Source organism: Cydia pomonella, chromosome 9 (genome assembly GCF_033807575.1).
Source record: "Cydia pomonella isolate Wapato2018A chromosome 9, ilCydPomo1, whole genome shotgun sequence".
Taxonomy (NCBI): Eukaryota; Metazoa; Arthropoda; class Insecta; order Lepidoptera; family Tortricidae; genus Cydia; species Cydia pomonella.
Genome location: NC_084711.1, coordinates 10,533,603 through 10,547,483, shown reverse-complemented (window position 1 = coordinate 10,547,483; position 13,881 = coordinate 10,533,603). Strand labels below are relative to the sequence as shown.

Sequence of the window (13,881 nt, the reverse complement as noted above, 5' to 3'; positions counted from 1 at the left end):
ATTGGTTAAAAAATATTACCAACCTAAGCAAAAAAATCGATGAATAGCCAACACTCAGAAAATATTTAAGTATCTATTACACGAACATTATGAGAAAACAGCGCAAAGTTAAACGGCAATTACGTCCACACTTCCCGATATCGGACTGTGAATCGTTTTCCGTTTCACGGAATATCAGCACATCATTAACATCGGGACTGACTTCGGGCCCGATATCGGGAAGTTTAGCTATAATTGGCCCTTAAGACCCGAAAGTGCCAATTACATCCACACTTTATCAGGCCTGATATCAGACCCTATTTCGGACTCGAGAAAGAGTATTTTTCCGTTTCATCAAATATCAGCACATCGTTTACAATATTTGAAATGTAAAAAAACAAAAAGGTTTACATAAAGCTTGTTATCTAGGAACGTCCATGTAAAAAAATGGTCCATATGAAAAAATATCAAACATGGAACATTTTTGGCATTTAAAGACAGTATTTTTACATTTATCAGGCCCGAAATTTGGACAGTTCGGGGCTATAACCGTGAATATCCAAGTTCGTCAATTGCATGCATTTTTCTCTGTCACTCTAATTACGTCTTAGTGAGAGTAAAAGATAAGGATCCCCGTAATAGGGTTGTTTCCAATTTTTGAAACGCTTGTATTACGTTCTATATTAACGAAAAGTTGCCCTAAAATTCATCTTTTATACTAAAAACGGCTTTAAATATGTTAAATTATGCTTTCGCGCCCAAAACGCTCTTTGAAAATTGTGTGACGTCACAGTTTACAGTTTGACACATAACTACATACACACGTAGAAGAAATGAACTGTCAACTGACATTTGTCATTTGTTGTTTATCGCCTAACTGTCAACAGTGTCAATCCGAGAGTTGTGACGTCATCAGAATCTTGACGTTTCGAGTTTGGTCCCGTGACGTGTGCCAAAAGATATTTTAAATTATATATTTACAAAAATATGGTCATTACAGGTCCCCTAAAAGTAGTTTAACATGTTCTTATAATCCAAAGGAATTTATTGGGATACAATTCTGCCCTAAGATTTGTAGATGGAAACAACCCTATTTGCGAATTTCGGTTTTCACGGTAGGCCCCCGGGCCCGATATGGGGAAGTGTGGATGTAATTGGTGCTGAAGATGCGCTGAAGGCAAGATAAGTGCTTAAGTGCCAATTACATCCACACTTCCCGATATGGGCCCCAACTCATGACTTTGTATGCTGTGTATCCGAACGTGCTGCTAATATTGGGGTTGCCGGTATCAATTAATTCCCCCCAATTCAGGAAAATTAATTGTACTTTTGTAATAATAATTATTTTTATTTTTTTAGTAAATAAATATTATAGGACATTATTACACAAATTGACTAAGTCCCACAGTAAGCTCAATAAGGCTTGTGTTGAGGGTACTTAGACAACGATATATATAATATATAAATATTTTATAAATACTTAAATACATAGATCGAATGTAACTTGATTATGTATTTAATACTTTCACGTCATTATAAAAAATACTGCTACTTAAAATCAGAAGTGAAACGGAAGTACCATTTTAAATCACTACGTCAGTTTAGTCCTCTGGAGTTGCAGGCGTACATAGGCTACGGATACTGCTTACCATCAGGCAGGCCGTATGCTTGTTTGCCACCGACGTAGTATAAAAAAAAAAGTAGTTAGTTTCACATCATGGATATTATTTTTCTTTAATTTTGATGGAATTATATGCAGTGAACTAGCAACACTTACACTTTCGACTCAACAAGATGAAGTAATTTCTTTTAATTTGACTTTGTTTTTAAATAATCAATGAGCTATGATTGTGTAGTGTAAATGTTATTGTGCGTTAATTTGTTCACGCGATTATAAGACTGGTAAGTTAACATTAATTATGATTTAGTAAATTAGCTGATCAACGGCCAACCCACGGACGACCTGATTAGTCAGCTCCTATGTAAACTTTACAGCCATATAAAGATTGCGGAGAAGAATGAAGTTTATACAATGTAAAATCATGAATAGATTGTCTACTGGGTAATTTGGTTTAACTTATAACAAAGCAAATTACCTTTGCGTAAAAATACTTATAGTACTTAGCCGCTGTTGTTTATTTGAGCAATTAATGCCAAAATAAATTGTTTATATTCTTCCTATATTTCTAAATGCATACATTTCTGATATCTGCATCATTTTGTAGAGAGTTAAGGATATGAATAGAATTGTATAAAACTTTCGTCTTTAACACAAATGTTATTAATGAAATAAAAACAATTTAAAAGATAATGTGACACAAATAAAAATACTTTAAACACTTTGCCAAAAGTTTTTAGCTTATCACCGGCTCTTGTTGGCTGTGAAAACATAATAATAAGCGATGCCATTAATATAGTTGAACTGTTGGTTGAGCTGGAGTGAAGCCAGAAGGGTCGCTGAAGATAAGAAAGTGTGGTGCAAGCTTGTGAAGGCCTTTTGCACCTCTAGGGTGCCTTGCCTTAGGACAATAACAACATGAATAGTGTTTTTGGCCTAATATTTATACTGAATACTTGGCCACACACTAGGCCAAAGTTACAATGAAACCTGTTCACCTATAAAGCACTCTACCCAGAATTAGTGTAATGTAGTAAGAGCCAAATAAAAATAGTGTATGATAAAAATAACATTATTTGTAATTATTAATTTATGTATCTCTGTAATGCCATATGGCATTACAGTTACTGGATAATTAATCTAGAGGTCAATCTCTCAAAACATCAAGGTTTTGCACTCTACAGATACTGATTGGCCCTTTCATTGAGGTACGCAAGGTCTTCAGTCTGTCTTTTGAATTTGGTGAAAGGGCATTCCAGTACCCCTAGTGTAAACTTGATCGACATCATAACGTGACAAACGCGTTTGTGTTAAGTCTCATTTTGTATAGGATTTTGAGTTTCCAAAACGTCCCGCTTGGCGCGCTCTTTCTAAATCCAATACAAAATGAGACTAAACGCAATATATATGGAGCAGATCTGCTTTTATGCATACCAAAGGTTAAGACGAAAGTGGAGGCTCCATGTGAAATCGCCTTTTCATACAAACAGTCCTCATTTTCCTATCTGGATATTAACGTTACTGAAAATATTTTGACACAATTTGTTATATAGCAACCACAGCTACGCGACTACGTTTGATTTGTTCCGAATTTTCAATTATTATAAGAGTTAGAAGCTTTTAAAAATTGGTATGTAATTTGTTTTTCGCTCCTTATACAATGATCAAAAAATTTGCGACTTTTGGTTGCTAGTACTAGCGTAAGACCAAGACAGTATGATTCTCACTGTCTATGTTTGAAATGAGACAGTCCTGGGCCAAACTATATCTTACAAGGTAGGCACATAATTTTACACCCTCTTTTTGTATTTTTTTTTGTAGAGCATTTTATTTGCTCCTCCATCACATGCAAGGGAGGCTTGAACTTTGAACTCAGGATCTTTTTTTAATTTTGCCAAGTAAATGGACTCCTTAACCTTTTTCTTGGCACACCCACTGTTAGGTAAAGGTTCCTCTTTCCCGATATTTGGTCCTATCCAATGCACACCACAATTTAACCTAGTAGGTAATTATCTTTTATATTTTAAAACCCGTTCACCGGTTACGGAACTTAATTTTATGCTCAAATTCGGTATAAAATCGTAATAAAGTCGCAGCGTCCGCACGGGTAACGGTCATTGACCTCGTCCCGGTTGCACCCCTTAACCGTTATTGTCGATATATGGTAACTGGTTGAAGGCTCAGTCGAAGGTCTTACGGGGATTATCGGCAACTTGTTCCTTGGGCCTGTTATGTCCGTTAAGTCCTGTGATTGCTAAGTACCTAGTAGTTGAATAAAATACCTATTAACAACAGCTCAGGCTGTAAAGTTGCGATTACGGCCAGCCACTGGCAGAAAATCACTTTTACTACTTAGAATAGAATAGAAGACCGCTATTCGATAATAATGCTTTTGCCCACCTCTACTTTTAGTAAGGTCACGTCACGTCTGAAAATATCGATATGGACAAAGTGCCAAAAATATGTACACACCACCCTAATATATGGGCCATAAGGTCGTGTCATTCTTGGCACTTGGATTGTATCGATGTTTTCAGACGTAACTGTACCACACTAATAATAAAAAAAATGCCTCAGATCGAATGTTTATCGGCCTAGTCTCGAGGGTCGCCATTCGTAATTAAAAAATCTTGTCTTAATTTGATATTCAGTGTATCTTGCTTACACTAACATATAAGAACCTAATACAGGTGAGATGCACTGATAGTAATATCCTTAAAGTTACAGTACATTTATATAGTTCGGGTTCTACTCCAGTTCTGTCGATGAAACAGCAGACAGCTGCCCAAAGAATAAAATACGTAAACAAGCCCCCAGTAGATCGTTTGCAAAGCATTTAAGCAACTCATAGCGTGCCAAAGCTGAAATTTGCATATTACTATGGCCGCTTCGGTGGATTGTGTAACCGAAAGAATGCCTACGATGGCTTTGAATCATCGGTATCTGATTATGACGTAATTCGCCCACTATACAGTAAACACCGGTTTCTTGTTCTTAATTAACTGACCACCAGTCACACAGTAATATATCCTTAACATTAACTTTTCGAGACATTAGCTTGCGTATTACTACCCAAACCTTGTTTTTTACATTTCTCCTATCAGAGGTTGATATAAAAAAAAATCTTAAGCGTACCGAATACCGAAGTATATTTATTTACGTAAATCTTTATTGCACAAAGGAAAAAAAGCGGCCAAGTGCGAGTCGGACTCTCCCATGAAGGGTTCCGTACCATTTATGACGTATTAAAAAAAAACTACTTACTAGATCTCGTTCAAACCAATTTTCGGTGGAAGTTTGCATGGCAATGTATATCATATATTTTTTTTAGATTTTTCATTCTGTTATTTTAGAAGTTACGGGGGGGGGTGGACACATTTTACCACTTTGGAAGTGTCTCTCGCGCAAACTATTCAGTTTAGAAAAAAAATGATATTAGAAACCTCAATATCATTTTTAAAGACCTATCCATAGATACCCCACACGTATGGGTTTGATGAAAAAAGATTTTTCGAGTTTCAGTTCTAAGTATGGGGAACCCCCAAAATTTATTGTTTTTTTTCTATGTTTGTGTAAAAATCCAAATGCGGTTCATAGAATACATCTACTTACCAAGTTTGAACAGTATAGCTCTTATAGTTTCGGAGAAAAGTGGCGGTGACATAATCGGACAGACAGACGGACATGACGAATCTATAAGGGTTCCGTTTTTTGCCATTTGGCTACGGAACCCTAAAAATGGACTTAATGTAAGGATAAGGCGCTTTATTATTTTAAAATGAATAAGTAAATCCACGAGGCCGCGGACTGGACACATATACTTACTTTATATTAATACTTTCGTGGACTACAAGAAAGCTTTTGACACTATTTCGCATGAAAAGCTATGGGTCGCACTCGAAGAACAGGGAGTCGACAGCAAATATATAAATATTCTTTCAGAAATATACAGCAGGGGAAAGTCGCTAATTAGGTTGGAGAAGAAAGGAGAGTACTTTGATATTAAACGTGGCGTGAGACAAGGAGACCCAATCTCGCCCAACTTATTTACGGCTCTCCTAGAATACATACAATACAATACAATACAAATATACTTTATTGCACACCTCAATACAGAAACAGTACAAATAATACAACACATAAAGAAGAGGTAAACAACAGGCGGTCTTATCGCTAAAAAGCGATCTCTTCCAGACAACCTTTAGGTAGCGGAATTAAAAAAAAAAAACAGTTATGACAGTAGGTGTTCCAGATGCAATAAAAGAAGTCTAGCACAGAATAAACACAAAACTAAGCAATATAATTATCATATACAAATATAAATAAAAAAGATATATAAATACATATACATACATATATTAAAATACATATTTCGAAGACTAGACTGGCAAAACTATGGTATTTCCGTAAATGGCGAACGGCTTCATCACCTGCGTTTCGCTGACGATATAGTTTTGATGACAGAAGACCACGACGAGCTCGTATACATGTTGAAAACTTTACAACATGAAAGTAAAAAATGTGGTTTAGAAATGAATCCCGAAAAGACATGTATTATGACCAACGGCGACACTAAATCTACGACAATAGCATCTAAAAATATAGAATACGTTAAAGAATACCTATACCTCGGTCAAAATATAACTGTCAAGGATCGCGACCCGGTTCAAGAAGTCGAGAGACGAATTAAAAAAGCCTGGCAGGCATACTGGTCGTACAAACACATATTTAAGTCTAAAATAGACATAAAATTAAAGAAAAAAGTCATGGACTCCGTAGTAACGCCCACCCTATTATATGGATGCCAAACTTGGCCATTAACTAAAGAACTTGTGCAAAAACTTAAAGTGTTTCAAAGATCAGCCGAAAGAAGCATGCTAAATCTTAGGCTAACAGATAGAGTACGCAGTACAGATATCCGCCGTCGCACTAAGATAATAGATGCAGCGGAAATGGCTTGCAGATTAAAATGGCGATGGGCTGGACACACGGCTCGCACTAGTGACGGACGATGGAGCGAAAAAATCCTGCATTGGTACCCGCGCGGCGCCACGCGGCACGCGTACCGCCCGCGGCGACGCTGGCGAGACGACATCGTCGCCGAGGCGGGCATCACCTGGACCCGAGTAGCCGCTGATAGGAACGAGTGGAACAGGAGGGAGGAGGCCTATGTCCGTAAATGGACAGCCCAATAGATAATAATTAGATACTATAATACTACTAATTAATATAAACTAATTTATCATCTAATATATATATATATATAAATTAATGTCTTATGCTACTGCTATTTATATTGCTAACTATATAATTATACAATCAAAATAATAATAATGTAATTAATATATCGAAGCGTGGAATGTTATCTATTGGAAATAAATGGCTTAATTATTATTATTATTATATTAATACTTGCTAAATCACTGTGTGACACTGCCTTTACTGTTCTGAGCTATCTTCTTGCCCTGGGCTCCACGGAAGACCAGCGCTGTAGCATATATATGTTAGAGCATATGCTGAGTGGTGTCCATTTGTAGCCTCTATTACAGCATCATCACTGTAACTACACTCGCGTGCAAAAGTATTGCATCACTTTGCATTTTTTCAACTGCACCCAATATCTTTGTAATTCTAGAGCCGATTCTGAAAAATTTAATGAAATTTCAAATCTGAAGACTGAAAAAAATCAGAAACTGAAAGTAGCGACATAATGGTCGAGAAGTAAATTTAGGAAAGTTAAGAATAAAAGTCATTTATTTAATACAAAATAAATTATTATTATTAAATTAATACCTGGTGTTGCCACCCCTAGCCCCCCTCACACAAATCAAGCGGTTTTTCATAGACCTTATTAATTTTCTAATGAAATCTTGTGGAATAGCGTCCCACTCCTCCAGCAAGGCTCCCTTCAGCTCCTCAACATTGGCCGGGGCAGGATTCCGCTTCCGAATCCTCCTTTTCAGGTAGTCCCACACGTGTTCAATGGGGTTAAGGTCCGGGCTCATCGCTGGCCAGTCCATGGTGTCGATGCCCACTTCGAGAAGGTAGGCTGCGGTGGCCCTAGCGGTATGACACGGGGCATTATCCTGCATTAGGATGAACCCCTCATCAAAAATACCGGCATAAGGAACAACATGTTCCTCCAGGATGTCAGTAATGTATTTTGCAGCGGTCAATCCACCGCCACGGCCCCCGCCAGGCACGAAAACCAGCTCTGTTCGCGCGTCGTAGGAAACACCGCCCCAGAACATCACGGATCCACCGCCATAGGCGACCCTTTCGGAGAAGCAACATTGGGCGAACCGTTCTTCTGACCTTCTGTAGACTCTTCCTCTTCGGTCACATCCATTCAAACATATTCTGCACTCGTCCGAGAAGAGAACTGGGTTCCATTGCTCAATGGTCCAGTCCATATGATTTTCTGCAAACTCTCTTCGGGCTGTACGGTGTCGCGCCAGCAATCTGGGCCCCGTTGCAGGCCTCCTGGGTGTCAAGTTCGCTTTCTTGAGTCTTCTTCTTATTGTTCACTCACTGGCAGCCACTCCTCGTATCTCACGCAGACGCTGCTGGATGGCAACGCTTGTCAGGTGTCGATCTCGGAGAGATGTTGTGACAATGAAGCGGTCGTCCCTCTCTGATGTACACTTATTGCGGCCGCTTCTTGGTCTTGAAGTAAAGGATCCAGTCCGTTGGAACCTCTGGTAAACTCTGCAAACTGTAGATTGACTTAAATTCAGCGTGGCAGCTACTGAACGTTGGCTACGCCCCTCTTGCAGGAGCTGGACGACTTGGCGGACTTCAGCTTCAGTGGTTTCCATTTTTCAACTTTTGATACCGGTCAACTTTTGATAAGTGACTGATAACAACCCCTCCCCCACCCCCCGTTTTATAGGGGTCAAGGGTAGCGCAACTCGTGCGCGTGATAACGCGAAACCGCTCATAAATCGGGAAAATGCAGATTTGAAAAATACTGGGCCGTTTTCCATGTTTTTTAACTTTTCGTAAAGCTAAAACTTCAAGGAACATGATCCCATTAAAATAATTAATCGAAAATAACCGGTTTAAAACGAAGCGGTGGTGGCCGAGTGGATATGACGTCAGACTTTCAATCCGGAGGTCGTGGGTTTAAATCCTGGCTCGTACCAATGAGTTTTTCGGAACTTATGTACGAAATGTCATTTAATATTTACCACTAGCTTTTCGGTGAAGGAAAACATCGTGAGGAAACCTGCACACATCTGCGAAGAAATTCAAAGGTGTATGTGAAGTCCCCAATCCGCATTGGGCTAGCGTGGGGACTATAGCCCGAGCCCTCTTGCACATGAGAGGAGGCCTGTGCCCAGCAGTGGGACGTATATAGGCTGAATTATTATTTTTTATTATTAACCGGTTGGGTGCAGTTGAAAAAATGCAAAGTGATGCAATACTTTTGCACGCGGGTGTATTGCATGTTAGTATAAGTTACATGTAGTTATAACTGTTTAGTGTATTAGATCTTCTTTCTTACAAAAGGCGAACTTAATGCCACGAGGCATTCTCTACCAGTCGACCTTAGGGCAAAGCAGAAAAGACTAGGCGGTGCGTTTAAAACTAAAATAAATTGTTATTGAAAGAATTAGAGTCCTAATACACATACATTAATTATAAACTACTTAAATACATAAAGACACATACATACATTACATAAATAAATAGATATATATACATAATCGATTCGTGAGACTGATACTTAATTGATCTTTGAACTGCCAGCAAATAAATCACGCACAGATTTTTTGAAAGCAAACTTGTTGGGAGCTTTTCTAATGTTTGACTTAAATCTAACAGTAGAATACTTGTACAACCCTATACTGAAAGGATTTTAATTTTGGTGTATTATTTATTTGTAAATAATATAAAACACATGATGCTGAACACTTACCAATTTTTCAGGTAATACAGTGAAACCTGGTTAAGAGAGAGTTCAAGGGACCGTTATTTTTTTTTCGCTTATAGAGGTTTCTCACTAATCCGAGTTTCTAGCTTATAGAGGTACAAGAAAAGTCTCTCTCACTTACAGAGGTTATTCAATAATATGCAAAATATTTTGTTATAAACGAGATAAGCAAAATTTATTAGAGTAATTAGTTTACAATGAAATCAAATAATCTAACAATTTTATTTAAAGAAATCCGTTTTTTTTGTGTTTTTGATTTTATATTTAGTGCACATTTTTCCAATTCATAAATTTAAATAAACATAGCCCTATCAACAACTGCTGAGTATTCAAAAAACTTGTGGAGCGTTTCCAAAGCCTTTTAAAAGCCTTTCCTTCGGAGAACTGAGACTATCGAATATTTGAATTTTATAATTTTATAAAAGGTAGATTCTGCTAATCCAAATTCACTTCGTATTTCATTACGTATCTTGCCCGATTCAAAAGCATTAACAATTCTGAGCTTATCATTTAACGACAACACGTTTATTTTTGTTTTGACATTTTTTGTACCGAGCCTTCCTCTGTAAGTATTATTGATTACAAATTAGTTAGGATAGATTATTATATTCTTCGAACTATAAAGAAAACAAAAATATACACAGTTCCTGAAAAATAAAGAATGAGTCATACATTGCCAGTATTAAACTGCCGCTTATAGAGGTTCAGACAAGAGAGGCTCTCCGTTATAGAGGTCAGGGCGAGAAAAACGACTGTCGCTTATACAGGTTTTTGCTTCTCACTTATAGAGGTTTTTGGGGGGTCAAAATCCGGGACCTGAGAATTATTCTCACTTATAGAGTTTTCTCGCTTACCCAGTTCTCTCTTACTCAGGTTTGACTGTATACAAAGTATTTTTATTTTATTTGATAAGCCATATAATAAGGTATTTTTATGTAATATAATATCAGTGATTTCGTCTATTAGTTTGTGTATGGCTTGGATTAAAACAACATGGTCTTTATTTTAGCAATTTTTATTATTCAATTGGGTTTTACTTTCAAGCCACACCTAGCCTTTTACCAAAAAATAGCACAAATGATACCTTAATTATCCAAAATAATTACCTAATTGCTTCCAGCTGCCGGTGCCTTCAAACTTTTGAATAATGACCATTTAACTAATGAGCGTATTTATAGGTAGGACTAATAATGACATAGATAAACACATTAATGAGGGTAGTTAATTAACAAATGACTTGATTTGGATATAAAATGCGTATGCTATTGTCATTTTCTTCATTTACTATTATCGATTCAAGAAAGTAACATTCTTATTATTTATAGTCATAGCAAGTTTCAGCATTTCAAATGCAGAGTTAGTCGGAATTGCTATTTCAAGTGACTGGGAAGTGCATAAGTTTTATCTATGCAGAGCTTGTAGTACTGACCGACTATCAGAGTATATGCGGATGGGGTAGTTCAAGACATCATGATGCCCATACATTCTGCCTGGAAGACTGTATTATGGGTACCTAGTGGTGTTTAGGTCCTCTGAGAATACTCCAGCGCCAGTGCCTGACCTGGTCTTCGATCCATACGTGAAGATTCTCAACTCTCTTAGGTTGAGTCCTTCACGAGGTTCTTCGTGTAACTGTAGCTTGTATTTCTTGGTGAAGACGAATTGCCTGGGTATTCTGTCAGTCATCGCTTCTATAAGCGGTTCCTTACCTATCGCCTAGTAGAGGATTTCGGTGTGTGGTATCCTAGGTGGTCTCCAAAGATTAGGTTTTTTGAGACGTACCGCCGCTTCCTGTTGTATAAAGAGGTGCAGCGGCGGCAGGCCCAGCAAGGCTTCTAGGGCCGTGGTTGGTGTTGTCCTCATGCAGTCCGTGGTCGCCATACAGGCCAACCTCTGGAATCGTTGCAGTTTAGCTTCAACTATGGATAGTTTGGGGCCACGACCACGACCAATAATAAGCTACGGTGCGATAGTTTGGTGGCCACCCAAACTATCGCACCGTAGCTTATTATTGGTCGTATGACTACCTGTTAAAGCCATAGAGTTAACTTTGGAGTTAGCCCCCAGGTTCTACCCACCATTCTACGACATTGCCAGAATACAACTGTAGCTTTGGAATTCAGTTTTGAACAGTTTGGGAAGGCGGAAGTTTCCTAAATTGCGTTTGTTGGTGAACATACCCAGCTCAGTCTTGTTGGGATTGACTGAGAGTTCATTGTTACCACACCAGCGCAGAGCGGGTAAGATCGCATACCGTACCTGAATGATTGCTGCTGAATCACTGTCGTCAGCATAGCCGATTGTGTAACAGACTGTTACTAAATAACAGTCACTGTTACTAACAGTGACTGTTATTTAGTGTGGTGTACAGGTCATTCACCACAAGGTTCCATAGAAGTGGCGAAAGGACCCCTCCTTGGGGGCATCCTTTTGCCACTATGCCTGCTGTATTTCGCCTGTCCCAAGTTTGATGATTCGTTGGCTCAACATGTTGTTTATCCATTCTGTCATAACTGCATTCGCGCCATGTCTTACGAGTGCCGCTGTAATGCTGCTGAACTTGGTCCTGTCGAAGGCCCCTTCTATATCTATGAAGGTTCCTAAGCACATGGACCTGTTTTTGATCGCCACCTCTATTTTGCTTACCACTGCATGAAGTGCCGATTTTGTAGATTTGCCAGGCATGTTGGTTTGGATCCAAGGGCACGTTAATTAGCACCCTCTCCCTCAGGTACCTGTCGCACAACCTCCCTAATATTTTCAGCATCAAAGAGGTCAGCCTGATGGGCCCAAAGGATTTGAGATCCGAGTAGTCGCTTTTACCTGATTTCGGTATGAAGATAACCTTGACCTCCCCATTGCTTCGGCACGTACCTGTGAGCCAGACAGGCGCGCAAATGGTGGTCAGCTTCATCACGGTGAGATACTTCCCGCCCCATTTAAGAAGTGCAAGCAGGGCCGTCTTTAACTATGCTGGGGCCCCTGGGCACACATAAATTTGGGGCCCCTTTGGAAAGTAAAGAAAACTAATTATATTAACTTTTTTCTACTATGATTTAATATTTATTATTGGTAATCAAATATACAATATAATGTGTCATTAATAATATTAGTAGGCTGCTGCACTATTCTTTTTGATGGTACGCTTGCGATAATAGTGTCCTTCGCGATTTCTGTTGAGCAAAATCTTCTATTATACCCTCAAAGTCCATTTTTTGAAGGATGTCATTTTCTATGCACATAATTGACAAGTTAGTTAGTCGTTCTTGTAACATTGTTGTTCGCAATTCATTTTTTATTCTCTTAAGCCGCGAAAATGACCGCTCTCCACTGCAATTGGTAACCATTAGGCAAAGGAATATTCTTGCAGCAATTTCAACGTTGGGAAAAGTTTCTTCTAATTTATCTGACTTTATTAGTTTATGTAAGGTAGAGATATTTAAATCCGCTGATTGCATTGCTGTGTTTTTTAAATATTGACTTAAATGAAAACATTCTGTTTTGAACTCATATGCATTAATATCTTCATGATAAAATTCTGCAAATTCTTTGCATTTTTTGGTCAACTCGCCAGATTCGATTTTTGTCAACTGACAAAGAAAACTAAATCGATTACCGATTTCTTGGTATGCTGCCGAACGTATTTTTAAATGTGTTATTAACGTGTCAATAATGGGAATGAAAGTATCTACACGAAACTTTTCCTTGCCTCTCAACTGTGTAGTCTCTGATGATCCTTCAAAAAAAGTGATTCGTGTGCTGCGAATTATTATTCTTTCAAATTTATCTTTGTAGTCAGCGTCAGGGTTTTTTTCTTTAGCAGCCGATTGATCAAAATTATTGCGTGCGTCATTGACATAACTGATCAACGATTCGTAAAGTTTTGTTACAATGTCCATGGTTATAGTGCTATTCTGTAAACTTAGACTCGTTTTATTCATAATTCCTAAAAGATCATTCCAAATTTCCGTTAGAAGAAGAATCTCAAATTTATCCATTTTTTTTGCTAGGCTTTGGGCTTCGTTTCTCGTGTCTCCTGGTTGATTTCTGTCACTTGCGATTGAGGACAATGCTTCAGAAATATTTAAATAACCATGTTTCAAAGCATTAATGGCATTGGCACGTGCAGACCACCTAGTTTCCGAAAGAGACTGCAGGACTCTATTTGCACCTAAATGCTCTGTCAAAATTTTCCATCGTTTGGTCGAAGCTGAGAAAAAATTGTACAATGTTTGCACAAATTGAAAGAATGCTACTGCTTCAGTAACACACTCAACAGCCTGAACACCCACTAAATTTAGCGAATGTGCCGCGCATGGAGCGTATATTGCAAATTCGCAAACTTCTT

General features: G+C 38.2%; 1 protein-coding gene across 2 annotated transcripts in view; it reads left to right on the top strand.

The window, feature by feature from the left end:
- Positions 1 to 1,722: 1,722 nt before the first annotated feature.
- LOC133521324 (integrin beta-PS) overlaps positions 1,723 to 13,881 on the top strand; it is a 36,869-nt gene continuing 24,710 nt past the window's right edge. For both annotated transcript variants that reach the window (XM_061856227.1, XM_061856225.1), the window contains exon 1: positions 1,723 to 1,881. The gene's annotated coding sequence lies outside the window, so the exon portion shown is untranslated. The remainder of the gene's footprint in view (positions 1,882 to 13,881) is intronic.